Here is a 14,662-nt window from a genome sequence, read left to right as displayed (position 1 = left end):
ACAAAAGGAAGTTTCTTCTTTTAAATCTTGTGCTTTAAAATGGGGACACAAACGTCAGGACTTTTTCCCTATAAATTTGATTATCAATACTAATAAAAAAGAAAACCTTACAGTTAATTACATGTAGGAGTATTAGTCTCATGCTAGATTGCACCTGCTTCTTTTTCTCTGCTTCTTCTCCCTCTGTTCCAGCTATCTTAAAAAAGCTTTTATTTTAGTTACCTGGTAAAATAATTTGTTATTCTATTTTGTCAAGTTATTCTGTGGAAGCCCATGTAGACAAACATTTTTTTAAATGATGCAGTCTGTTAAAAGGGACTGTACCTTAATCACTCTGTGAAATAAATGGGTCTATTTTAAAAAGCAGTTCTATATGAATCAGAAACCAATTATGGGCAGAATGTTGAAATTGTAAAACGCCTTAGAAATGAGAATATTGTTTGATAGCTTGTGTTAATGGTTGGACAAAGTAATAGTTAAGCCTTTTTTGTTTTAGTTTCTGTATTTGTTAACTGGGGATAATAACAGCTACTTTTAAGGTGAGAATTAGAGATAAGTTATGGAAAGTATACAATGTCTTACACCCCCAAAGAAATGATATCTTAATTGGTGTCTGTGTGTGTTTGTGTGTGTGTGTGTGTGTGTGTGTGTGTGTGTGTGTGAGAGAGAGAGAGAGAGACAAAGAGAGAGAGAAAGATAATATTTTTTTTCCTAAAGGCATAGTAGAAAATCACCTTTAAAAGAAGAAGAAATCCAGGTCTGCAGTCCCTTATCTGGCAGGTTTGGATGCAAATATATTTCAGAACTCAGATTTCTTTTTATTATGGAAAGGCAATACTGCATATGTACTGTCAATTACATAATACCCCCAATGGGGTATGAGACAGTACCATGTAATCAAACACATCAATATCACATTCACAGTAAGTGAATAAAAATTATAAACAGAGTCACATAAATTTGGGTTGGATTTTGCTGTCAAATTAGTTTTGGTTCCAAAGTTAGATATTTGGTGATTTTGGAGTTATGGAAAAGGGAATGTGGACTTACATAATTTTATTCATTTTTGGAAATATTTTCAAAAGTTTAAAATATTTTTCTCACTTTTAGATTTTTTACATTATAAGTGAGCTATAACGTAATATTAATATCTCAAAAGTATTGAGACAGAAAACACCATTTTTTGACAGAAAGTTTATGTGCTTGTTTCTTCTAAGGCTCTTTGATAATGTCTGTATTTCTGAGATCCATGAATGTTGTAATTTGCTTCAGTTTCAGCATTGTGGCTCAGTGTCACTTTCAATGAAAGATACTAAAGATCTCTATATATTAAGAAAGTCAGAGGATGTGAATATTTTGCATATATATTCTAAACAAAATCACAACTTTGTCTTTGAGTCATTTAAGAACAGCACAGTTTTATGTGAGTTTCACGGTATTTTTATTAGTTGTTAAATTTCAGCAATGAAGTATTAATTTTAATATAGATTTAAGGAAAAATTTCATTCTTAGATGAATTTGATGTTTCTGATTATAAAAATTATTGCAAGTTTAAAAGCTTGCAGTACTTCATTGATAGTGTTCACCATATGGGAATATGCTAATCTTTGCTTTTTATATTCTTCATTTATTTAATGGGATCCATAAAAGAAATTTCTCTTTTTTAAAACTCCAAAGGAAGATGTTTTTATTTGTCATATATATTTAAGAACTATTGGTTGTATACTTTTGAGTCTCTAAACAGACTTGGAAAAAAGTGTACTTTCATGTCATCTGAAGGAAAACAAAGCAATGAAACACAAAAGGATGTCTAAAATTTTATATAGGATTGAAAACTTTTATATAAGATTGTAAATTCCTAAATAAGTGTTTTGAAAAATATTATAGAAATGAATCTCTTGGGGAACGGAACATCAAAAACAACCTGCCAATAATTATAGTTTGCTTGTCTTTCTTTCAGGAGTAATAGATGAATCTCTGTGTCGTGGCTTTGTGGAAGAAATTACTATTATGGGCTGTGTTACTTTATTTGTGTATTTATGTATGTATGTATTTTTATTTTATTCCATTTCAACTTTTATTTTAGGCTCATGGGGTACATACACAGGTTTGTTATATGGATAAATTGCATGTTGCTGGGGTTTGGTGTACAGGTTATTTCATCACCCAGGTAATAAGCATAGTATCCAACAGGTGGTTTTTCAACCCTCACCCTCCTGCCGCTCTCTACCCTAAAGCAGGTCTTGGTGTCTGTTGTTCCCTTCTTTGTCTCCGTGTGTAATTAGTGTTTAGCTTCCACTTATAAGTGAGAACACGTGGTACTTGGTTTTCTGTTCCTACGTTAATTCCCTTAGTATAATGGCCTCCAGCTCCACCTATGTTGCTGCGAAGGACATGATCTTGTGTCTTTATGTGGCTTTCTTTTTTATGCGTAGTATTCTGTGGTATATATGTATATAATAATTGAGGAGTAGGCTAGGATTTTCGCAGTTGTGTTGGACTGAGTCCTCCTCAACCGCCCGCTATAATGGATAGGATTGTGATAGATAGGAGGATGTTCATGTTTATTGATGGGAAAATTTGAAATATAATCGAGATAGGGGCTAGTTTTTGTCATGTAAGGAGAAGTATGCCAGATATTAGAGAGGTTCCTTGGGTTCCCTCTGGGACTTAGAAGTGAAAGGGGGCTACTTCTAGTTTTATTACTAGGGCCGTTATTATTATTAAGGATGAAAATTGATTAATAGTATTTATTATTATTCATTGTCCAGAAGACAGGTTATTGGAAAGGATAGCTATCATGAGAATTATAGATGTGGTTGCTTGTGTAAGGAAATATTTGCTGATGGCTTCTGTAGAGCGGGGATTTATTTTATATATATATATATATATATATATATATATATATAATGTGGTATTTGATTTTCTGCTCCTGCATTAATTCCCTTAGAATTATGGCCTCTAGCTCCATCCACGTTGCTGCAAAGGACATGATTTCATTCCGTTTTATGCCTATGTAGTATTCCTTGGTGTATATGCACCACATTTTCTTTATCCAATCCACTGTTGTTGGACACCTAGGTTGATTCCATGTCTTTGCTATTGTGAATAGTGTGGCGATGAACGTATGTGTGTGTGTCTTTATGGTAGAACAATTTAGATTTCTTTGGGTGTATACTCAGTAGTGAGACTGCTAGATCAAATGATAGTTCTAAGTTCTTTGAGAAATCTCCAAAGTGCTTTCTACAGCAGCTGAACTAATTTATATTCCTATTTACCATGTGTATGTGTTCCCCTTTCTCTGCAGCCTCTCCAGCATGTGTTGCTTTTTGACTTTTTAGTAATAGCCATTCTGACTGGTGTGAAATGGTATTTCACTGTGGTTTTCATTTGCATTTCTCCAATGATTAGTGATGTTGAGCATTTATCATATGCTTGTTGGCCGCACGTGTGTGTGTGCTGAGCATTTTTTCATATGCTTGTTGGCCACATGTATGCCTGTTCATCTCCTTTGCCTGCTTTTTATTATTTTTATTTTTATTTATTATTTTTTGAGACAAAGTCACACTCTGTCACCTAAGATGGAGTACAGTGGCACGATCTTTGCTCACTGCAATCTCTGCCTCCTGGGTTCAAGTGATTGTCCTGCCTCAGCCTCCTGAGTAGCTGGGATTACAAGCGCACACCACCATGCCTGGCTAAATTTTGTGTTTTTTAGTAGAGATGGGTTTTGCCATGTTGGCCAGGCTGTTCTGGAACTCCTGACCTTAGGTGATCTGCCCACCTTGGCCTCCCAAAGTGCTAGGATTATAGGCGCGAGCCACCATGCCCAGCCTGTTAATTTGTTTAAGTTCCTTATAAATTCTGGATATTAGACCTTAGTTGAATGCATAGTTTGCAAAAATTTTCTCCCATTCTGTAGGTTGTCTGATTACTCTGTTGATAGTTTCTTTTGCTGTGCAGAAGCTCTTTAGTTTAATTAGGTCACACTTGTCAATTTTTGTTTTTGTTGCAGTTGCTTTTCATGTCTCCATCATCAAATCTTTGCCAGGACCTATGTTCAAAATGGTATTTCCTAGGTTTTCTTTAGGGTTTTACAGTTTTAGTTTTACATTTAAGTCATTAATCCATCTTGAGTTGATTTTTGTATATGTTTCAATCTTCTGCATGTGACTAGCTAGTTATCCCAGCACTGTTTATTGAATAGGGAGTCATTTCCCTATTGCTTGTTTTTGTCTACTTTGTTGAAAATCAGATAGTTGTAGGTGTGCAGCTTTATTTCTGCTTCCTCTATTCTGTTCCATGGGTCTTTGTGTCTATTTTTGTACTAGTAGCATGCTGTTTTAGTTACTGTAGTGTTGTAGTATAGTTTGAAGTCAGGTAATGTGATGCCTCTGGCTTTGTTTTTTTTTGTTTTTGCTTAGGATTGCTTTGGGTATATTTATTTATGTTTTGAGACAGGGTCTTGCACCGTCGTCCAGGCTGCAATACTGTGGAATGATCATGGCTCACTGCAGCCTTGATTTCCCAGCTCAAGTGATTGTCTCATCTCAGCCTCCCAACTGGCTGGAGCTACAGGCACATGCCACCACACACAGCTAATTTTTTAATATTTTGTAGAGGCAAGGTCTCACTCTGTTTCACAGGATTTTTATTTGTTTTTAAAATTACTTGTTCATTCAAAACTATACTGAATACCTTCTATGCACCAAGCATTGTGCTAAACTCTGGAAATTCACAGATGTATTAAAAAAAAGTCCTTGCCTTCAAGGAGCTCCTATCCTAGTGGAGGAGAAATAGAGCTAGAAAATTATCATTCAGGCAACATAGAGTTGTACACAGAATTCTGAGGCCAGAGAACAGCTCCCTGACAGCGTGGGGATAGTGGTAGTAGTTCAAGAAGGTGTCTTAGATTAGAATAAGGGACACATTAATTGAGTCTTGAATGATGAGAAGGAATTAGCCCAGTGGAGGTGGTATGCAGAAGTGCGGAGAGAAGGAATGAAGGGCAGAGAAAGCAACATGTGCATCACAAAGTTGTGGAGGTGAGAGAATAATGCTCACTTAGAATGTTGTTAAAATTGTACACCTATTAACAGAGCTAACGACTATATTTCTTCCTTTCTCCTCAGATTCTTAAACATTTCTGGAGTCATAGATTCCCTTGATTAACTGATAAAAACCAATGAATTCTTCCTCATGGAAATGCACACTACGTGCAAGCACACAAAAATTTGAAATGATTTCAAGGTATGAAATCCTGAAGCTCAAATTAAGAAATTCTCTGGGCTGGGCATGGTAGCTGACGCCTGTAATCCCAGCACTTTGGAAGGCCAAGACAAGTGGATCACCTGAGGTCGGGAGTTCGAGACCAGCCTGGCCAATATGGTGAATCCCCATCTCTACTAGAAATACAAAAATTAGCTGGGCGTGTTGGCTTGTGCCTGTAGTCCCAGCTACTCAGGAGGTTGAGGCAGGAGAATTGCTTGAGCCTGGGAGGCGGGCGGAGGTTGCAGTGAGCTGAGACTATACCATTGCACAGAGCAAGACTCTGCCTCCAAAAAAAAAAAAAAAAAAAAGAAATCCTCTGTTCATTAGTTATGAGGTCCATTTAGGAAACTGATCTTGAAAGTAGGAATACTTTGGTGAAAAGCGTTGATCTAATAACATTTTGTATTAGATCAGGTCCAAAGCAAATGCTGGCCCCTCAATTGTTTTGTTTAGCTTTTTTTTTTTTTTTTTTTTTGAGACAGAATCCCACTCGGCCAGGCTGGAGTACAGTGGTGTGATCTTGGTTCACTGCAGCCTCCATCTCCTGGGTTCAAGTGATTCTCTTACCTCAGCCTCCCAAGTAGCTGGGACTACAGGTGCATGCCACCACGCCCAGCTAATTTTTATATTTTTAGTAGAGACAGGGTTTCACCATGTTGGCCATGATGGTCTCAATCTCTTGACCTCGTGATCTGCCCGCCTCAGCCTCCCAAAGTGTTGGGATTACATATGTGAGCCACCACGCCCGGCCTTTAAAACCTCATTTGGATGTATCTGTCTCTGTTGACAGCGTGACATAATAAATAGCTCATTGACTTTGAAATTACAAAGATAAGATTTAAAACATGCAACTCTACCAATTAATGCCTAATAGTGTTTCTCTAACCCAGTTTTCATCTTTAAAATGGAGATACTAGTCCTTTATCCAATAGGGTTGTGAGGTGTATGTAATGCATATAGTATAGGAGAAACTGTCTTCACTAAGTAATTGGATTAATTGGTGCCTTTCATTCTATTAGACATACAGCTTTATACATGTTTAAAGATCTTCTCCAGTCATGTAACTACCCCAGGTGCTTTAAGAAAACAATTTTATAAATGTATTTGGGTGGAACATCAGACCCTGTGTCATAAACATGTTAGGAAGAAGTTAATAATTTTAATAAAAATTGGAAATATGTTCCTAAGCTGTAATACTGTAACTTCTCATCTTAGTAGTGTCATTACCAATGATGTGCCGTCACAAGAATAGCAGTGATTATGGGAAATGCTAGTAAACTTTTTGCAGCTTACTAACAATTGTAAATGTTTTAAACTTTCCTATAAAAGACTAAAAAGCTTTTATCTCAGTTTAGGTTTATCAAATTGTGGGCTCTTTAATTTGCATCACACATATTATACAGCTGGATGAAAACCAAATGATTTAATAAAAGTGGTGGGTAATTTTTTATTCTTTTCTTAATGAGACTGATTCTTTTGCTTCAATTTAATAGAAACTACACATGGTCTAGGACTCAGCTTCACGAAAGAAACTTTCCCCTATATTTTGAGGTTACTTATGATCTCATTTACTCTTTTTATTAATCCTATAACCTGATTTAATAAAGCCCTAAGAAAGAGGACTGTTTCTTCCTTTAAATTCACATTTGCTAGTTTGGGACTAATTTCGTGTTGTGTTGTACTGATTAGAGCTTTTCTATTTCTGGGAGATTTTACATTTTGACTAGATCAGTGTATCTTTAATTCGATAGAGTTTCTTCAATTAAGGAAATTAATAGACAGCTGAAGTACTGTATATATTTTTAATGGAAATTGGAAGTGGTTATATTCTGAGACAATGGGTGTTGTAACTAACTACTGAAACAAATTATGATTCCAGTGTCAAATTACTTTTTGGTGGAAACAAACGAGGGCATGTTTTTTTCCTTTATTATTTGTACATCCTTACGATCAATGTGGTTTCAAGTTGGCAAAAAAGTTGTTCTCAGAAAATTTTACATGTGATCCTGATAAAGTATACTTTTCTTCAGATATCTAATTTTAATGCAGTTTCACATTTAGGCTATCAAAAGTTGCCAACTCACCCTTGAAAACACACTATACACTTAAAAAGCTCTGGGAATGAGCTTCTTGCTTTTAGGGTGACAAAAGCATCCTTATCCTATTGATGTATTCTCTGAACGTATACATATTTTGAAAGCTTAAGAGTTTTGACTGGTTTTCAAAAACAGGATTAAGTATTATCAGGAGGATAAATAAATTACTTTTGTTGCTGTCCTAGCAAGCTAAATGTTCTTATATTGCTAATTTAAAATTTTTTCTTATTTATTTATTAAAAATTAAAAAAATTGTGGGTATGTAGTAGGTGTATATATTTATTAGGGTACGTGTGATGTTTTGATGTAGGCATGCAATGTGAAATAAGCACATCAAGGAGAATGGTGTATCCATCCTCTCAAGCATTTATCCTTTGAGTTACAATCTAATTACACTCTAAATTATTTTAAAATGTATAATTAAGTTATTATTGACTATAGTCACCCTATTGGGCTATCACAATAGCAGGTCTTGTGGTAGGTCTTATTCATTCAATTTTTTTTTCAACCCATTAACTATCCCCAGCCTCCCACTAACCTTCTCAGCCTCTGGTAAACATTCTTCTACTCTCTATGTCCATGAGTTCAATTATTTTGATTTGTAGATCCCACATATAAGTGAGAACATGTGATGACATATGTCTTTCTGTACCTGGTTTATTTCACTTAGCATAATAATCTCCAGTTCCATCCACATTGTTGCAAATGACAGGATCTCATTCTTTTTTAGCTGAATAGTACTCCATTGTGTGTATGTACCACATTTTCTTTATCCATTCATCTGTTGTTGGACACTTTGGTTGTTTCCAAATCTTAGCTATTGTAAACAATCCTGCAACAAACATTGGAGTGCAGATATTTCCTCAATATACTGATTTCCTTTCTTTTGGTTATATACCCAGCAGTGAGATTGCTGGATCATACGTAGCTCAATTTTTAGTTTCTTGAGGAACCTCCAAACACTTCTCAATAGTGGTTGTACTAATTTACATTCCCACCAGCAGTATACGAGGGTTCCCTTTTCTCTATATCCTCTCCAGAATTTGTTATTGCTTGTCTTTTTGACATAAGACATTTTAACTTGGTGAGATGATATATCACTGTAGTTTTGCTTTGCACTTCTCTGATGATCAATGATGTCAAACACCTTTTCATATGCCTGTTTGCCATTTTGATGTCTTCTTTTAAAAAATATCTATTCAAATCTTTTGCCCATTTTTTGATCATATTACTGACTTTTTTCCTATAGAGTTGTTTGAGCTCCTTATATATTCTGGTTATTAATCCCTTTAACAAATTCACAAATTTAACAAATCTTTTTGTTAAATTTATCTGATAGGATTCTGAATTCCTTCTCTGTGTTATGGGTAGTTTGTAAATATTTTCTCCCATTCTGTGAGTTGTCTCTTAAATTTGTTGATTGTATCCTTTGCTTTGCAGATGCTTTTTAACTTGATGTGATCCCATTTGTCCATTTTTGCTTTGGTTGCTGAGCTTGTGAGATACTGCTCCAGGAATCTTTGCCCAGTCCAATGTCCTGGAGAATATCCCCAAGGTTTTCTTGCAGTAGTTTTATAGTTTGATTTCTTAGATTTAAGTCTTGAATCTATTTTGATTTGATTGTTGTATATGGCAAGAGATAGAGGTCTAGTTTTATTTTTCTGCATATGAATATTCAGTTTTCCTAGCACCATTTACTGAAGAGACTGTCTTTTCCCCAGTGTATGTTCTTGGCACCTTTGTTGAAAATGATTTCATTGTATGCGTATGGATTTGTTTCTGGGTTCTCTATTCTGTCCCATTGGTCTATGTGTCTGTTTTTATGCCAGTACCATGCTATTTTGGTTACTATAGCTCTATCATATAATTTGAATCAGGTAATGTGATCCTCCAGGTTTTTTTTTTTTTTTTTTTGCTTTAGGAAAGCTTTGGCTCTTTGTGTGTGTGTGTGTGTGTGTGTGTGTGTTTGTGGTTCCTTACAAATTTTGGGATTGTTTTTTCTATTTCTGTGAAGAATCTCATTGATATTTTGATAGAGATTGCATGAATCTGTAGATTGCTCTGGGTAGTATGAACATTTTAACAATATTGATTCTTCCAATCCATGAATGTTGAATTTTTTTTTTGAGATGGAGTCTTGCTCTATTGCCCAGGCTGGAGTGCAATGGCATGATTTTGGCTCACTGCAACCTCCGCCTCCCAGGTTCAAGTGATTCTCCTGCCTCAACCTCCCGAGTAGCTGGGACTACAGGCATGTACCACTATGCCCGGCTAATTTTTTGTATTTTTAGTAGAGACAAGGTTTCATCTTGTTAGCCAGGATGGTCTCAATCTCCTGACCTCGTGATCCACCTGCCTCCGCCTCCCAAAGTGCTGGGATTACAGGCATGAGCCACTGCGCCTGGCCGAATATCTTTTTATTTTTTGATATCCTCTTTAATTTCTTTGATCAATATTTTATAGTTTTCACTGTAGAGAGCTTTCACTTCTTTGGTTAAGTTAATTTTTTGGTATTTAATTTCATTTGTGAATATTGTAAATGGAATTAATTTTTTGATTTCTTTTTTAGATTGTTCATTTTTGGCATATAGAAATGCTACTGATATTTGTATGTGGATTTTGTACCCTGCAACTTTATTTATCAGTTCTAATAGTTTTTTGGTGGAATCTTTAGATTCTTTTCAAATACAAGATCATCTACAAACAATAATAATTTGACTTCTTCCTTTACAATTTGGATGCCCTTTTTTTTTTTTCTTGTCTGATTGCTCTGGGTGGGACTTTCATTACTATGTTGAATAACAGTGGTGAAAGTGAGCATCCTTGTTGTGTTCCAGATTTCAGAGGACAGGCCTTCAGTTTTTCCCTATTCAGCTTGATACTTGCTGTGGTCTGTCTTTAGGTTTTTTATTGTGTTGAGATATATTCCCTCTATATCCAGTTTTTTGAGTTTTTTTCTTTATCATGTAGGGATGTTGAATTTTATCAAATTCTTTTCAGCATCAATTGAAATGATTATATGGTTTTTGTCCTTTATTCTGTTGATATGATGTATCATATTGATTGATTTACATATGTTGAACCATCCTTGCATTGCTGGGATAAATTCCACTTGGTCATGATGAATGAACTTTTTAATGTGTTGTTAAATTTAGTTTGCCAGTATTTTGTTGAGGATTTTTGCATCAGTTTCTGTTAATCAGGGATATTGGCCTGTAGTGTTTTTGTTTGTTTGTTTTTTTTTTCCTAGATGTGTCTTTGTGTGGTTTTGGTATCAGGGTAATACTGGCCTCATAGAATGAGTTTAGAAGTATTCCCTTCTCTTCTGTTTTGCAAAATAGTTTGAGTAGGATTGGTGTTAGTTCTTTAAATGTTTGGTAAAATTCAGCAGTGAGGGCATCAGGTCTTGGGCTTTTCTTTGCTGGGGACTTTTTATTATGGCTTCTACCTCATTACTTGTTATTGGTCTGTTTAGGTTTTGGATTTTTTTATGGTTCAATCTTGGTAGGTTGTATGTGTCTAGGAATTTATGCATTTCTGCTAGGTTTTTCATTTGATTGGCATATGGTTGCTCATGATAGTCTCTAATGATCCTTTGAATATCTGCCACATCAATTTTAGTGTCTCCTTTTTTCATTTCTTATTTTATTTATTTGAGACTTGTCTTTTTTTCTGAGTCTGGCTAAAGTTTGTCAGTTTTGTTTATCTTTTCAAAAAGCCAAGTTTTTTGTTTTGTTAATCTTTTATATTACTTTCTTCAGTTCAATTTCATATATTTCTTCTTTAATCTTTATTATTATTTTTTCTATTAATTTTGGGTTTGTCTTGCCCTTAATTTTCTAGTTATTTAAGATGCATCATTAGGTTGTTAACTTTTTCTACTTTTTTGATGTAGTTTCTTACGGCAACAAACTCTCCTCTTAGTACTGCTAGTGCCATATCCCATAGGTTTTGGTATGTTATGTTTTTATTATCATTTGTTTTAAGAAAATGTTCAATTTCTTTCTTAATTTCTTTATTAACCCACTGGTAATTTAGGAGCAGTGTTTAATTGCCATATGTTTCTATAGATTCCAAAATTCCTCTTGTTCTTGACTTCTAGTTTTATTCCCTGTGTTCAGAGAAGATACTTGATATAATTTTATTTTTTAAAAATTTTAAAGACTTGTTTTGTGTCCTAATATATGGTCTATCCTTGAGAATGAGGCATATGCTAAGGAGAAAAATGTGGATTCTGCAGCTATTGGTTGAAATGTTCTGTAAATATCTGTTAGGTTCATTTGGTCTATAGTGCAGATTACATCTGATGTTTCTTTGTTGATGTTCTGTATGGATTGTCTGTCCAATGCTAAAAGCAGGGTGTTGAATGAAGTCTGTAGCTATTATTGTATTGGGGTCTATCTATCTCTTTAACTCTAACAATATTTTCTTTATATATCTGGGTGCTCCAGTGTGGGGTACATATATTTCTAATTGTTTTATTCTCTTGCTGAATTGGCCCCTTTATCATTAGATCATGACCTTGTCTCTTCATTGTTTTTTTCTTGAAATTTCTTTTGTCTGATACAAATATACTTACTTCTGCTCTTTTTGGGTTTCTATTTGCAAGGAATGTCTTTTTTCATCCCTTTATTTTCAGTTCATGTGTGTCTTTATAGGTGAAGTGTGTTTCTTTTTTCCTTTTATTTGGACAGGGTCTCACTCTGTCACCTAGGCTGGAGTGCAGTGGCATGATCATGTCTCACTCAGTCTTGACATCCTGGGTTCAAGCAATGCTCTTGCCTCAGCCTCCTGAGTATCTGGGATTACAGGCATGTGCTTCCACACCCGGCTTTTCATTTTATTTTATTTTTGTAGGGACAGAATCTCACTTTGTTACCCAGGCTGGTCTTGAACTCCTGGGCTCAACCAATCCTCCCTCCTCGACCTCCCAAAGTGCTGGGATTATGGATGTGAGCCATTGTGCCTAGCCAGAAGTGTGTTTCTTTTTTTTTTTTTTTGAGACGGAGTCTTGCTCTGTTGCCCAGGCTGGAGTGCAGTGGCGCAATCTCGGCTCACTGCAAGCTCTGCATCCTGGGTTTACGCCATTCTCCTGCCTCAGCCTCTCCGAGTAGCTGGGACTACAGGTGCCTGCCACCACGCCCGGCTAATTTTTTTTGTATTTTTAGTAGAGATGGGGTTTCACCATGGTCTCGATCTCCTGACCTCATGATCCGCCCGCCTTGGCCTCCCAAAGTGCTGGGATTACAGTCATGAGCCACCGCGCCCAGCCCAGAAGTGTGTTTCTTATACACAACAGATTGTTGGGTCTTGTGTTCTTATCCATGTAGCCACTGTATGTCTTTTGATTGGAGAGTTTAGTCCATTTACATTCAATGTTATTATTGATAAATAAGGACTTCTCCTGCCATTTTGTTATTTGTTTTTTGATTGTTTTGTGGTCTTCTTTTTTTCCTTCCTTGTCTTCCTTTTTGTGAAGTTGATTTTCTGTGGTGAGGTATGTTTTAATTTCTGATTTTTTATTTTTTGTGTATGTCATATACTTTTTGATTTGAGGTTATCATGGGGCTTGCAATTAAATTCTTATAACCCATTATTTTAAACTAATGACAACTTAACATTGATTGCATAAACAACAAACAAACAAGCAAAGAGAAAAACTAATAAAAACTCTACACTTTGTCTCACCCCTTAAAAATTTTTTTTTTGTTTCTATTTATATCTTATTATACTGTCCTTATCTTGAAAAGTTGTTGTGGGTATTATTTCTGATTGGTTCATCATTTAGTCTTTATACTCAAGATAGGAGTAGTTTGTGTACCACAATTACAGTGTTAAAATATTCTGTGTCTTTTGTGTAGTTACTGTTACCAGTGAGTTTTGTACATTCCAGTGATTTCTTCCTGCTCATTCATGTCCTTTTCTTTTAAATTGAAGAACTCCCTTTGGCATTTTTTGTAGGACAAGTCTAGTGTTGATGAAATCCCTCAGCTTTTGTTTGTCTGGGAAAGTCTTTATTTCTCCTTCATGTTTTAAGGATATTTGAGCTGGATACTCTATTCTAGGGTAAAGTTTTTTTTTTTTTTTTTCCTTCTACACTTTAAATATGTCATGCTTGTCTCTCCTGGCCTGTAAGATTTCCATTGAAAAGTCTGCTGCCAGGTGTATTGGAGCTCCATTGTATGTTATTTGTTTCTTTTCTCTTGCAGCTTTTAGGATCCTTTCTTTATCCTTGACCTTTGGGAGTTTGATTATTAAGTGCTCTGAGACAATCTTCTTTGGATTAAATCTGCTTGGTTTTCTATAACCTTCTTGTACTTGAATATTGATATCTTTCTCTGAGTTTGGGAAATCCTCTTTTATTATCCCTTTGATAAACTGTCTACTCCTCTCTCTACCTCCTTTTTTGAGGTGAGTCTCGTCTTGGCCAGGCTGGATCATGGTAATTGGTCATCTGGGTTCACGCCATTCTCCTGCCTCAGCCTCCCAAGTAGCTGGGACTACAGGCGCCTGCCACCATGCCTGGCTAATTTTTTATAGTTTTAGTAGAGACGGGGTTTCACCGTGTTAGCCAGGATGGTCTCGATCTCCTGACCTCATGATCTGCCTACCTCGGCCTCCCAAAGTGCTGAGATTACAGGTGTGAGCCACCGCGTCTGGCCTCTACCTCTTTTTTAAGGCTAATAACTCTTGGATATGCCCTTTGAGGCTATATTCTAGATCTTGTAGACATGTTTAATTCTTTTTTATTTTGTCTCCTCTGACTATGTGTTTTCAAATAGCCTGCCTTTAAGCTCACTAATTCTTTCTTTTGTGTGATTGATTCTGCTGTTAAGAGACTCTGATGCATTCTTCAGTATATCAATTTCATTGTTCAACTCCAGATTTTCTGCTTGATACTTTTTAATTATTTTAATCTGTTTTTTAAATTTTTCTGATAGGATTCTGAATTCCTTCTCTGTGTTATTTTGAATTTTACTGACTTTCCTCAAAACAGCTATTTTGAATTCTCTGAAAGGTCACATATCTCTGTGACTCCAGAATTGGTCACTGGTGACTTATTTAGTTCATTGTGTGAGGTCATGTCTTCCTGAATTGTCTTGATGGTTGTAGATGTTCATTGGTGTATGGGCATTGAAGAGTTAGGTATTTATTGTAGTCTTTGCAGTCTGAGCTTGTTTATTCTTGTCCTTCTTTGGAATGTTTTCCAGGTATTTGAAGGGACTTACATATTGTGATCTAAGATTTTGGCTACTGCAACTATATGTGCATTTGGGGGCACCTGAAACCCAGTA

The 14,662-nt window shown here is 35.6% G+C and overlaps 1 protein-coding gene across 9 annotated transcripts in view; it reads left to right on the top strand.

The window, feature by feature from the left end:
- The window catches only part of LOC116473135 (AGBL carboxypeptidase 4), a 1,494,771-nt gene that overhangs the window by 3,961 nt on the left and 1,476,148 nt on the right, over window positions 1–14,662 (top strand). The window contains exon 2 of one of the 9 annotated variants that reach the window (XM_058443105.1): window positions 5,133–5,250. The exons of the other annotated variants lie outside the window; for them this stretch is intronic. The gene's annotated coding sequence lies outside the window, so the exon portion shown is untranslated. The remainder of the gene's footprint in view (window positions 1–5,132; window positions 5,251–14,662) is intronic. 9 annotated transcript variants of the gene reach the window in all.

This window comes from Hylobates moloch, unplaced genomic scaffold (genome assembly GCF_009828535.3).
Source record: "Hylobates moloch isolate HMO894 unplaced genomic scaffold, HMol_V3 SCAFFOLD_8, whole genome shotgun sequence".
Lineage (NCBI taxonomy): Eukaryota > Metazoa > Chordata > Mammalia > Primates > Hylobatidae > Hylobates > Hylobates moloch.
This window is presented reverse-complemented; position numbering and strand designations above follow the sequence as displayed.